Source organism: Medicago sativa, chromosome 7 (assembly GCF_051527215.1).
Source record: "Medicago sativa cultivar Bolivia chromosome 7, Bolivia_mono, whole genome shotgun sequence".
Taxonomy (NCBI): domain Eukaryota; kingdom Viridiplantae; phylum Streptophyta; class Magnoliopsida; order Fabales; family Fabaceae; genus Medicago; species Medicago sativa.
The window spans coordinates 70,125,693-70,140,000 of NC_140755.1; the positions used below are offsets into that span (position 1 = coordinate 70,125,693).

The window sequence follows — 14,308 nt, forward strand, 5'->3', positions numbered from 1 at the left end:
TTATATAATTAGACAATTTTATTTATTGCAGTCAAGATATATGAATCAAAAGTTCATATAAATTAGAATTTAGAGGATATGAATCTCTAAACATAATGATATGTGTTAATTTGATGACACATAAATTAGAAATGATAAAAAGATATTTTTATCATATTTATTGATGACTGTGAATTTTGGAAAATAAAATTGATGAGCTTGAATGTTCAATTTTTAAAACGAAAATTGAAATTTATAGAGTACCCAAGTCTAAGAACAAAAATTCTAATTAAGAAATTTTTGAAGAAAAGACAATCCAACTTGTCTTATTTTTTGAACTTGGGATTGTCTGGACTATATTTAGATCCTGGACCCCAAGAGAGTTGAACTCACTAGTAGAGCCTATGAATATGTATTCATCGAGTATGCGATAAATAACGAAACATATAGGTTTTATGACCTAAATGTTAAAGTGATCATAGAATTTAAAAGATGCCGAATTCTATGTAAATATTTACCCCTTTAACTAAAGAATAGTGGGGGCACTAGTGGGGGCTCTAATGGGAGCACGACATTAGTGGGGGCAAAATAAATTTCCCTTTAAAAATTAAGAACTAGTGGGGGCACTATATCTAATCACATTCATGTAATTAGAAATAGTTATGAAAACATCATACAAGATGTTATAGAACCTCAAGGAGGTAAGAAAGCTAAAATTGCTAAAGAGTATGAACTTGGTTTATACATTGGAAGAAGATTCATTAAGCCTTAAAGAAGTTATATCCTCATTGGATGCATAATCATGGCAAAAGCAATAAACGATGAAATGAATTTTCTAGAGTCTAACAAAACATGACACTTGGTTGACTAGTCTCATAGTTGCAAAACCAATCGGTTGTATTTGGATTTTGAAAAAAAAAAAGAACTAAAACCTGATGGTACGGTTGATGAATACAAGGCTTTCCTTGTAGTCAAAGGTTTTAAACAGAGAGAAAAATATAGACTTCTTCGACATTTATTCACCAGTCACGAAAATCATATCCATAAGAGTACTAGTCCCTTTAGCCGCCGTTTATAACTCGATAGTACTCCAAATGGATGTGAAAGTTGCCTTTTTATGGTGAACTAGAAGAACAAGTCTATATGAAACAACCTGAAAATTTTTGCAATTCATGGACAAGAAAACAAGGTCTGTAAGTTAGATAATTATTTGAATGGTCTAAAATAAACTCCTGAGGAATGGCATGAAAAATTTGACATTCTAATGTTATCGAATGAGTATAAAGTGAATGAAAGTGACAAATAATATTTGCACGATCATATGTCTCTATGAAGACGACTTGCTCATATTTGATTTAAAGATTCATGTTATGAATTATGTGAAATCATTGTTTATCAACAACATTGATAAGAAAGACCTAAACAAAAAAAAATTGAAGTAATTCTTGGTTTCAAGATTACTAGATCAGAAAAGATAACTTTTTTGATAAATCTCACAAAGTTGAGAAGATCTTAAAGAAATGTAATTATTTCACCGTAAACTTGCAATCACATATTATGATCCAAGTGTAAGAACACTTGAGATGGAGCTAGAAAAAAGAATATATGAGCATCATTGGCAGCACTTAGCTATGCCACTGAATGTATTAGATCCGACATTGTCGATGTCGTGAAACTCTTGTGCAAGTTTACTAGTAGACGGATGGAAAGCATTGCCATGCTATAGAAAGAGTCATGAGAAGACTATGACTCTAAGATTACTTCACTAGGAGTAACATATTGTACTTAAATGGTACAAGATATAAAAATAGAACATCTTTCAGATGAATATTTAGCGACTAGTGTTTGCACATTGAGCATCACTAGAGGAGTTGTTTGTTAAAACAAATGATATTGACTCAGTCTACTATGGAATGAATCTGAGATGAGAACACTAGATAAAACTAGTGAAGAAGCAAGTTGGCTAAGATCCTTGCTAGCTGAAATCCCTTTATGGGATAAACCGTAGCCAGCTGTGTTAATTCATTGCGATAGTACCGCGGCTATTGCAAAGATTAAGAATCGTTATTACAATGGTAAGAGACGACAGATAAGGCGAAAACACAGCACGATTAGAGAGTGTATCTCTAAATGGAGCGGTTAGAGTTGATCTTGTACGTACGAATGAAAACTTAGCTGATCCTTTGACGAAAGGACTTAATAGAGAGAAAGTCCAAGAAACATCCAGTAGGATGGGACTAATGCCTATAGCCCACAAGTGATGGTAACCCGACCTACATGACTGGAGATCCCAAGAAATAGGTTCAATGGGTAAAAACAAGTCATGAAGTGGTAGAACATGCTATGAGAGAAAGAATATAGAAAGCATGATCCTGCAGCGTAAGAAGGATGAGGTAATAGTAACTCTTAATGAGATCTATACTCTATGTTGAGTGGGGTACACAGCTACAGGAGTACCCTTGATAGACTCACCTATACGAATGTGGAACTTAGGCCGATCCTATGGAATTTCGAGGCAGAATTCCTAGAGCATTCGTTAAAACCGGGATACACGTGCAGGGCCTTAAAACGCACGGGCTTTTAGAATACACCTATGAAAAGGTTTGTGTGTGGATTCTATGTCTGAGATAGAGTTCAATGCTGTAAGCAACTCTTGTTAAATCAGAATACCTTCCACTATGCAAAGGTTCAAGTTGTTGGCGACACCTTTGTATATTAGCAAATCTTATGGAAACGTTTTACGTTATTTCTCGAAACCATTTTGAAGTCAAGTGGGGGATTGTTGGAACACTAGTTAATTCTAGTGAAGAAAATTGGAAAGAAAAACACTATGAAAAAAACTAGTGTGTGGGTGTGACTTAAAAATGTCCCACATTGAAGGGTCACCCCAACTAGTAAGTGTTTATATATGGGCAAAGTGACCTCCAAGGGTGTGCCCTTGGGGTACCCAATTTTGTGAACGGGTGAACGCTTAAAAAAATTGATATATATTTTTTTTTTTGTCACTTGAAAATGTTAAATTAATTAATTAATTAATTTAATCATTATCCGTAAGCGCTACGCGTAACAAATAAATTTGTTACGATTCGACCCGATCCAAAAGCATATCCAGAAACTTCCGGATATATCCAATTAAGAAACAAAACGCGTTTGCTTAAGGATTAAGCAGACTTAATCCCCAAGTCACTCGTTTTTTGTTACAAACTCTCCCTATAAAATGAGAGCTCGCCCCATTTGATTCTTCACACCGAAAATTCACAGTCGATGCTTCCTGTGTTTTTTCCTCTCTTCTCCCTCCGACTTGTTTTTAACAAGTTTCTTCTGCTTCTACTCCTTTCTGTCCCTTCGGTATTAAGAGTGTTCTTAAGACCATAGTTCCTTGGTCTTAAGTTCATAGTCCCTTCGATAATATATGATTCTTCGGAATATAGAGTACTATTAAGATCATATTAAAGAATGATCTTAACAGTATATATATATTATTTTAAAGAGAAATGGTGGTATCACCATATTTGAGTGGTCGTAGTGCCATATTCATGTTTTGGAGAAGTTAGAATGGTGGTAACACCATATTTGAGTGGTCTCAGCACCATAATAGAATGGTAATAATACCATATTAATTTGAAAGGTTTCGAATAGAGCGGTTACGTACCGTATCGAGTGGCTTCGATCAAACGATTGAGCCATATTTTGAGGGTGTAATTCTCGAACGATTTATCTACAGTGCAGTAGTTAATCGAACAGTTGTAGCTGGGCTTGTTTTATCCTGGAGGCAGCGTGGTTGATAGTCTACCTTGCACAACTTTGGGTAGTGCCACGAAACGTCTTAAAGAGAGCGACCTGGTCGTGACTCAACCTAGTAACAACTTCGGTAGATGATAGAATTTGGAGATTCAAATTTAACAGTTTGGAAATCCAAAAACAACAAAGGCAGTTCTCGATTTTGACATTTCCCATATAAATTGGAGAATATATTTATTATTTTCTTTGGTTTCAGGATGCTAATTACGATGAATGGTTCTGTAACAAATATTGTTCAAAACTTGGATGATCAATCAAATATTTCAGGCGGTATCCTTTTGTTGAACTACCATTCTCTTTCTCCCGTGTTTTTTCATGGGGTATTTAATTTGTAAATGATATTTTGTCCTTTGAAAAACAAGAATTGTTGCTCCTTAAACTTAATTGCAGATATTTAAATCATATTCTCCTAACAATTTATATTACAATCTACATTCGTTAATCAACACTTAAAATGGCTGAAAATGCTAAAAAGAAAAGGACCAAAAAATAAAGATTTCATTGTGCATAAAATTCATTAACTTGATTCGATTTTGATACATCAAACTCATGTTAGATTTTAAAGAGATAGTGTCCTTCATCAATATGAGTATTTCATTAAGATGAATTAACCATACATTGTTAGATGTTCCACTAGTCCTTCATTTTTCAAAGGTTAAATCATCAAATACAGAAAAAGATAATCACCTAAATTATAAAGTAAAAAAAATAAAATAAAAATAATGTATATAGCGTGATTCTTGACCTCAATTTTTCACCAACATTTTGAGCAACAATATTCCCTGATTTAAAATCCAAAGTTCCAAAACTTTGAGTATTAGGTCCACTCGTAGCATGTTCCAATCTTCCACCATCAGTAACCAATCCTTCTTGCCAAACATGATTAACCAAACTCACGTTTTGCGGAAGTTTCAATATTGCAAAGATCATCATGCTACTATTTACATTCATCCCTGAAATACTGTAAACCGGATAACTAATATTACCCTCACGTAATATAGCATATGCTTCTATTGAAGCAGTATATGCTCTTAAACTTCCATTAAATGAATCCGGATAACCGATTAGGGCTTGCGTTCCTACCATACCCTTTGAGGTAGGGTTTATGCCCCAAGCAATCCAACTAGAATAATTTACATTATTTTTCTTAAATGCAATATCTAAAATACTAGTTGTTGGATTATAGTTCCAATGCAATGAGGATTCCAAAACATGTAAGTCTCTGCATGACTCATATTTAAGGTTGTTTGGGAAAATGTATGAGTTGCATGGTTGTGGGGTTGTAGGGTTAATAAATGATGTGAAAATTGTGAGAAAAGATAAAATATTTTGAAAGGAATCCATGGTTTAAGAAGTTATCGAATTCTTTTTGAATATTATGTTTGATTACATTTACCATATTTATAGTTTTATGTAGGTTGTTGTGACTTATTTATCTTTTCAAACGTAAGGCTAAAATTGAGTTAAAAACAAATTGTACTGTCATTATTGTTTTTATTATTGATCTAAACACATGGAATATCCATACATTTTCCATATTCATAGGAATATATATATATAGGTTGTTGTGACATGTTTATCTTTTAAGAAGTAATGCTAAATATTGAGTTGAAAACAAATTGTTTTGTCATTATTATTGTTGTTATCGATGTAAACATGAGCTGTAGCATCCCACAATTTTCTCTTGAATAACTTTATTAGTCTTTTTGTTTTTGTTGTTGTTGTTGTCTTTATTAATGACAACTACATATAGTTATTTCATAGACTTGAGAATTTAGTTGCATTGGAGTGTCATGAGGTGTATGTTGAGAAACAAGAATAATCAGTAATAGAAATTACGAGTATGACCCAGTTGCTTTATGATCCAATGATAGAAGTAGGACCCAAGAGGAATACCACACTATAGTGGGGGAAATAGAGTAAACAAACACAAATAATTTCCATTAAAACTCACATTAGTGCATTATCCCTCTATTTGTAAATTCATAAAGAAAGAACTACTAGCGGTGATTTCAATATAGACACATCCAAACCTTGACTAAGTCACTTTGTATGGGATCAACGCGGCATGCTTTGAACAAAGAAATAAAATATAGTTGCTTAAACAAAATTGAAAAGAAGAAAGAAATAAAAGGCTTCTACCCGTTCTTCAATAACAAAAAAATATATATACTTATGTCAAATGTAAAGAGGATGGTGTTTGACATGAATATCTAAATTCTTGCATTTTGAGGCGTAGATATTTTAAAGCCATCAAGAAGTCTAATTGATCCACAACCGTCAACATGAATGCATCTTGGCCTTGACATAAAAATCAGTAGCAACCAATTCATTCAAGATACCATTGGCATGCAATGGATCAAAACATATGTAAGTGTAAAGACAATGGAATTACCATAAACTTGGTACAAACCATAAAGGAGAAGAAACATCGCCATGCTTTGATGTCTCCACAGGAAAGCATCTGATGCTGCTATCAGTAAAATAAAACATCCCCAACTCTAAACCTGACCATGGATTTATAGAAAATGGAAAAGTAGCAGCAAAATAAATGCTATTCCCTCCAATTAACTCTTTATTGCAATTAAGTTCATCCCTTGATATAACCATGCTCTTGTAGCTACTAACAAAAGACACTCTATCTTCCAGCTTCACATTCTACCGTCCAATATGATCCTTGTCAATGTCCAGCTTGAACACTTCAAAGATGGTAATCTGATGTGGCTTAACAAATGATTTGCATTTATTGTAAAACAGTCAGAGACAACATGTCAAGTTTCATGCTCCCCATTAAATAACATATAAATGACGTATAACTCTTAATGTTCCATCTTTGGCTAGATAACATGAGCAATAGTTGCTATTCATACTTGATTCTAATGGCCTTGTTTTTGGAAGCTTAGCTAACACTTCAGCTTTTGGAGGTCCATTAATGGAGTCTTTGAGATAATAAAACAATATAGAATATGAGAACAGGTCACTTACGTACAATTTCATACCAATAATTTCCACATCAATAAAATAAGTCCCTAAATCCAAGGCTTATCAAAAAGTTTATTGATTGCAATGTTACAAACATCACACAAAAGGCCAACTAAATAACAATCAGAACCATCGCAATTTGGTTTGGAAGAGACCACCATTTTTCTCACATATAACATGTTATCACCTTGGGCGGAAGAGCACAAATGTAACTTTGATGGTATTATGATTCTAACATCATTTACTGGATTTGAGAAGAAAATTATTGCAAAACTTTTTTCAGAATAGTCACTCGCAATCAACCAGCCTTCAACTGAGCCAACAACTGAGCAAATACACATTTTGCTGTTCTAAGGTGATGCATACTCTGTGTATTCAAGCTGTAAAAGAAGCTTGATTTGTCTGATTTTAGGAAAATTAATGGCAGTTCAGATAAATGGCAGCAACGCTTCTTTTCAATGAAATTCGAAACTGTTTTCCGACAAGGACGTATTACTCTTAGTCCAAGGAAATCTTTAAGGGACAAACGCTTCATAATACATTCTAACGCATCAACCGGTAGAAATGTCCATATATTGTTTTCTTCCATCTAGTATTTTTCAACTACGTCAAAACCTAACAACCATTTGCAAAATAGTATAACCATAAATGTGTACATAACCATAACGCTCACATTAAATGAGTGGTCAATATGCATGCTCATATATTTCAATAAACATCTAAACCATAAACAACTATGACAGAAAATAACATAAATATCAGAGATTGCACATACTTACGAGGCTAGGCCAATTTGAGTAGCTCCACTATCAAACCAAAATTTTGGAATCAAATAACCCTTTGATATTGTTGATCATGAGAAACCCTAGTACATTAAGAAGCTTGAACTTTCACACTTTATAGAAAGAGGCCATATTTGAATTTTATGATGGCAATTTAAGGTTGTTGATTTTGGTTTTGAAAGTAAAAGTTTAAATGACAAAACAATCCTTTAATTTCAAATGACTTGTAATAATAGTATAAATTGGTTTTTTGGTAAAAGAGCATAAATGACAAAACAATCCTTTAATTTCAAATGACTTGTAACAGTATAAATTGGTTTTTTTGGTAAAAGAGCAAGTGGATGTAGGTTGCTAATTTACTCCTTAGTGTTGTTAGGTGGAAGTAAATTAACAGTCATATATATATATATATATATATATATATATATATATATATATATATATATATATATATATATATATATATATATATGTAGAAAGTTTAAAGAGAACTCCTAAAATCCAATGCTCTTAGAACTCTCTTTGTGTGTCTCATATCATAGGTTTTCCGACGAATATTAGTTATTGTTAATCCGGTTGTGTAAACTTCGTACCTATAACATAATATATAAAAAATAAAAAGTAAAAAAGAATTTATGAAATAACCATCAATTTTGATCGACTGTAACAACAAATATTTTATTTAAGAGATATCAATTTTTTTGGAGGAGAATAAGAGCCTGGCACTTAATGGAATTGATTTTCCATTCTTTAAAGCTTGTAGGGGAGTGCTTAAACCGGATATCAAGGTTAAGTTCGAAGAGTTCCACACAAACTTTAAGCTTCCAAGGTGTTTTTTTTTTTTTTCCTTATTTTGTTGCTTTGATCCCAATGGTCCTTAGTCCACATTTTGTGGCAGAATTTCGTCCTATCTCTTTTTTGGGGATTCCTTATAAGTTGTTGGTGTTCTTGCAAAAAGGCTTGTGGAAGTAATCAATTTAATTGTCTCAAAATAAATCGTTTTTCATTATGGGAATATACCTGGTGGACGGAGTGGTGGTGGTAAGTGAGGTTGTGGATCTCGCAAAGAGAACGAAAAAGGAGTGTCTAAAATTCAAAGTAAACTTCGAAAAGGCTTAAGATTCGGTAAGTTAGAGTTTCTTGGATTATGTGCTAAGGCATTTTAGTTTTGATGGGAAGTGGAAGGCAGTGGCGGAACCAGGGGGTGGCAAGGGGGAGCCACAGCCACCCCATCTTAAAATAAATATAAAAAATTATACTCTGGAATTTGGCTGAATTAATATGGCAGAATTGTAAATGATACCTTAATAAACCCACTTTTCTTGTTTAGTACACTTAACTTTGATTCTTTTGCCAATTTCAATCATTTTTGTTCGTTACATATTGTTAAATTGAGAAACAAGATGGTACCTGGGTTTCTAGCAGATAACATGTCAGTTTATATTGAAAGGGAAATTAGTTAAATTATTTCTGAGTCAATTATTGATGATTTCAAGTCACTAGAAGAGGATAAAGTGTCACTCTAATTATTTAATGGTCGACTTTATATATTATATAGTTTAAATTTTGAATGATCCATTTTTTGTTTATTACAACTTAAATGTGTTGTATGCAACATAATTTATATATTTTAGTTTATTTTGCTGGCAATCACCCCAAATTTTTTTGTCTGACTCTGCCACTGGTGGAAGGGGTGCATGTGAGCATCTGTTCTTTCGGGATCATTATTGATTTTGGCATATGGTTGTTTGACGAAGGTGAGGAATGAAAAGAAAAATCTGGAAAAAACATGAAAATATTGGAGGTCGTAGATGAAGTTAAAAGAGTTTCTTGTTGGTGGTTTATGTGCAGGAAATTGGGTCTGTTTTGTCTTATTAAGAATGGCATTCCCTCTAATTAACTCTTTGCTGAAATTAACTGAAAAATAGATGGTATTCTCTCCGATGAGCATATCTCAGTTGGTAGGGACAACGCATTGTAATATGCAAGTCTGGGGTTCAAACCCCGACAAGCACAAAAAAAAAACTCTTTTTTATAATTAAGTTCATCGGCTAAAATATGTTTTTGATCCTTGCAAATATGGCGAGTTTGGGTTTTGGTCTCTAGTAAAAAAAAATTAAAATCCATCCCTGCAAATTTTTTGTTTTTGAAAATAGTCCTTGGCCCCACTTATTTGTTGATTTGTCATATTTCTGCCTACGTGGCATTCGCTGACTGTGTAACTTTGCACAGTTGGCAGCCACGTGGAAATTTTTTCAATTTAATTATTTAAAAACAAAAAAATAGATTTTCAAAATTAAATAAAAAATTTAATTTTAATTGATTTTCGAAAATATATATTAAACACAAAATACTAATTTCAAAATTAAAAATGTAAAAACAATTAAAAAATCTGGAAATTAATTTTCGATATAATTTTTTTTGAAAAAAATTAAAAAAAATAAAAAAATCAGTTTATTTTTTCAAATAAAAAAATATGGAACTAAATTTTCAAAATAAAAAAAAATATTATAAACTTTTTTTTGATTAAATTATAAACTTTTTTATAAATTAAAAAAATTCAAAATAAAAAAATATGTATTTTCAGTTTTTTTCGAACATAAAAGGTTTCTTTATTTTTTCCTGGAAATTAATTTTTGTAAATTTAAAAAAAACAAAAAGTTAGATAACATTTTTTCGAAAATTTATCTTCAGATTTTGCTTTCAAAATTAAAAATATATTTTAAAAAATCTGAAAATAAATTTTCAGAATTAAAAAAAATTAAAAAATAAAATTGATTTTCTGAAAATTAGGAAGAAAAAAAAAGAATTTTTCATTTTTTTCGAAATAAAAAAAATTCTAAAGAAATAAGGAAATTAATTTTCGAAAATTTCAAAAAAATAAATTCAAAATTAAATTCATTTTTATTTTTAAATAATTAAATTAAAACAATTGCCACGTGGCTGCACCCTATGCAAAGCTACACAGTCAACGAACGCCATGTAGGCATAAATGTACCAAATCATCTGTAAAGTGGGGGCAAAAGACTATTTTAAAAAACAAAAATTTTTGCAGGGATTAATTTCAAATATTTTTTTACCAGGGACCAAAACCCAACCTCGCCATATTTGCAGGGACATAAATCTGCCTCATATATGTATTGTTATTTGTTATTCATGTTCGCTTGGATATTATGGTCTCAGTCACATGAAGACAGTTCTTGATTTTTATATACATTTTCCATAAGGATAGTACTTTAGATGTATGTCAAATAATAGAGTGCTATGTTATGAATGCAACAATTAACTTAATGGGTGAAGAGGTCAATCTCTCAATTTAGTATGAATGAAAATTGTACAATTTTTATACTGAGATGTTTGAATCTTTACATTGTTGGCAACTTCTTGTTGTATGCTAGATATTTTGAATCTAATGGAGAAGATCTATAAATATTTGTACTGGAAAAATATTGAAAATGTATAAAGGTCATTTATTTCAGTCCCATGTGAATGATTTCTTTCTTCCTCAATATCTTCATCTAAGTAATTTTTATATTCTGCCAATTAGCTTCCATGTTTTTGGTATTTCACGTGCATCATCTTCATATACTAGAATATAATCTCCAAAATTTGATTAGTCTAATTCGCGCATAAACTCGGATTATAAACTCACCCTGTTGTACATTAAAAGAAATTACAAACTTATAATTGAAACAGGATGACCCTTTACTTTATTTTATTTTCTGAATAGAAAAGAAGCTAAAAGGAAACCAAAAAAGAAAACTATATTTAAATAAACACAGTTTTTGAACATCACACCACTTTTTTTTAAAATTGCACCTGTACTCATAAGAAAGAACGTATTAACAATGCTTTCAACACCGGATGCCGTAAAAAGAAAGAAATAAAAATCATGTACTAAGAAATATAGGTCCTTAAAGAGAATGAAAATGAATAAATTTAAATTGTTGGCAGGGGATAGTGTGGTTGGTGCAATGCAGAGGCACCTTATAGCCATTCTTCAATAACAAATAAAATGTATGTCAAATGAAAGGTGAATGATTTTTTACATGAATCTCTGATCAAGGTTATCAAAATCGGGACTTTACTTCAAGTCGAAAGGGAGTAGCAAAATCGGGACTCGTAAAATCGCAATCAAAATCGAAGGATTTTACTCAAGGACTTTTGTAGAATCCATGTAGGATATCAAAGTCGGGACTCGTAAAATCGCAATCAAAATCGAGGATTCTACCAAAAACAAAAATAATGTTAAATATATGTTATAAATTGCATATAGTCATAAATGACTAAAGTTCAAAGTCCACAAAATACATATACATAAATATAGGGGAAGTGAAGGAATGAAAATTTTTGGCCTTTTGGGTATTTATAGAACATGTCATGGATTCAAATCGGGTCAATTTACGAACCGGATCAAAAATTGACCCTTATAAAAAAATGAACAAAATCCATCAAAATCCTGCGATTTTGAATGGATTTCACGATTTTGATAGGATTTTGCCTGTTTTTGGGACTTTGCTATGGATTTGAGTCGTTGAAGCTACGCAAAGTCGCAAAAACCAGGATTTTGAGACTTAAGTCGGGTTTTTGATAACAATGTCTCTGATAGCTTGCATGTTGAGGCATAAATAGTGCCACCACATTGGCATGCAATCAAACATATGTAAGTGCCAAGACAGTAGAGTTAACATAAACTTGGAACAAACCATAAAGGAGAAGAAACATCACCATTATCTGATGTCTCCACGGAAAAGTATTTGACGTTGCTTTGATTGTGATCGATTTAAATTAGATTATGCTTGTTCTTTAATGATTTTTCCAATTGGTTAACTACGACTGTAACCTTGAAGAATGAACCGTAGGATAAAACTAGTCCCTTACAACCCTAAATTATATCAGTTCCATTGGCTTTTCTAATTACCACTTCTTATAGAGGTTATAGGAAGTTTCAGGTTTGAATTCCTTCCATCATTACTCTTTTCTTTAGACAACGTCATACATAATTTAAATTGCTAACACACATATTTAATAATTCTTTCATAAAACAGTGGATATTACCTTACGTTGGATTACTATATATGATCATTGTGTACATTACAAAGTCATAGTCATACCAGTCCTCTAGGCTCTATGCATAGTCATAGATTACCATTTATGGAACAATGTTTAAACATTCAAAGTTGGTAAGGAAAACAACTGAAGAATATGAAACTAGTAAATCCATAAGTTGTCTTGTATGTTTGAAAGAAAGAAATGTAAATCATGTACTAAGAAATATAGATCCTTAAAGTGAATGGAAAAGAAAAAAGAAATAAAAGGGTTGGCAGAGGATAGTGTGGTTGCTGCAAGGGCACCTTTTGGCCATTCATTGGCGCAGATAATTTTAAAGCCGTGAAGTCTAATTGAAGACGCCATTAGCATAAAATCAAACATATGTAAGTATAAAGACAATAGAATTACCATAAACTTGGTACAAACCATAAAGGATAAGGGACATCACCATGCTTTGATGTCAAACAAAACATCCCCAACTCTAAACTTGTCGGTGGATTTATTTTAGGACATGGAAAAGTAATGGCGAAGTAGATGCTACTCCCTCTAATTAGCTCTTTATTGTAATTAAGTTCATCTCTTGTCATTACCATGCTGTTCCAATTACTAAGAAAAGCCACTCTATCTTCCAGCTTCACATTTTGCCACTCAATAGGACTCTTGTTCGTGTCCAGCTTGAACACTTCAAAACTGGTAACCTGAGGTGGCTTAGCATATGCTGAGACAAAATTCAAACGGCTAGAGACAACACGTTGAGTTTCAACCTCACCATTATAGAACATATAAATGAAGTATAACTCTCTTAATGTTTTATCTTTGGCTAGAAATTGCAATTTGTACTTGATCCTGCTGGCCTTCTTGGAAATTCAATCAACACTTCAGCCTTTGGAGGTCCATTAGTCGAATCTTTAAGATCATAAACCAATATAGAATCTGAGGATGAGCCTGATACATACAATGTAGTACCAATAATTTCTATGTCCGTAAAATAGGTCACTGAATCCGTATCTGGCTCAACAATAGTCCATGACATTTCAAAGAGTTTATAAATTGCAATATGACAAAAATCACTCAAAAGACCGACTAAATAACAATCTGAACCATCACAGTTTGGTTTGGAAGAGGCCACCATTTTTCTCACATGTAATATTCCGTCATATTGGGCGGAAGAGAGCAATTTCAACTTTGATGGTATCGTGATTCTAACATCAGTCACTGGATTCAAAAAGAAAAACTTTGCAAATTCTTTTTTAGAATTGTCACTCACAATCAACCAGCCTTCAACTGAGCCAATACATGTATTAGACTTCAACAGTGGTGACCTAAGGCGATGTAAACTTTTTATACTCAAGCTAGGTAGTTCAGGTAAAGGGCAACAATGCTTGTTTTCAATGATTTTGGAAACTGTTTTCCGACAAGAACGACAAATTGCTTTCAATCCAAGGTAATCTTTAAGAGGCAAACGCTTCATAATCAGTTCCAACACATCAATTGGTATATTTGTCAGTGTGTTTTTTTTCTTCCATCTCATATTTTTCAATGAGAGCCACTGCATAATCATTGCAACTTACAAATATTAGTGGTATTAAAAAAGTATAAGTTTCTTTTGACATAAAAAGGCTAATTGATGTGTCAAGACATCACTATAACCCATTTTGTAGGAAGCTAAATTATCACATCCAAATTCAGCGACGAAGCTAGCACAATTTTTA

The 14,308-nt window shown here is 32.3% G+C and overlaps 3 pseudogenes; all 3 read right to left on the reverse strand.

Moving 5' to 3' along the window:
* Positions 1-4,444: 4,444 nt before the first annotated feature.
* LOC146908123 (cytochrome b561 and DOMON domain-containing protein At5g48750 pseudogene) lies at positions 4,445-5,124 on the reverse strand (annotated as a pseudogene).
* A 1,047-nt stretch (positions 5,125-6,171) lies between these two features.
* On the reverse strand, positions 6,172-7,351 carry LOC146908124 (uncharacterized; annotated as a pseudogene).
* A 5,587-nt stretch (positions 7,352-12,938) lies between these two features.
* LOC146908125 (uncharacterized) lies at positions 12,939-14,209 on the reverse strand (annotated as a pseudogene).
* Between the last annotated feature and the right edge of the window lie 99 nt (positions 14,210-14,308).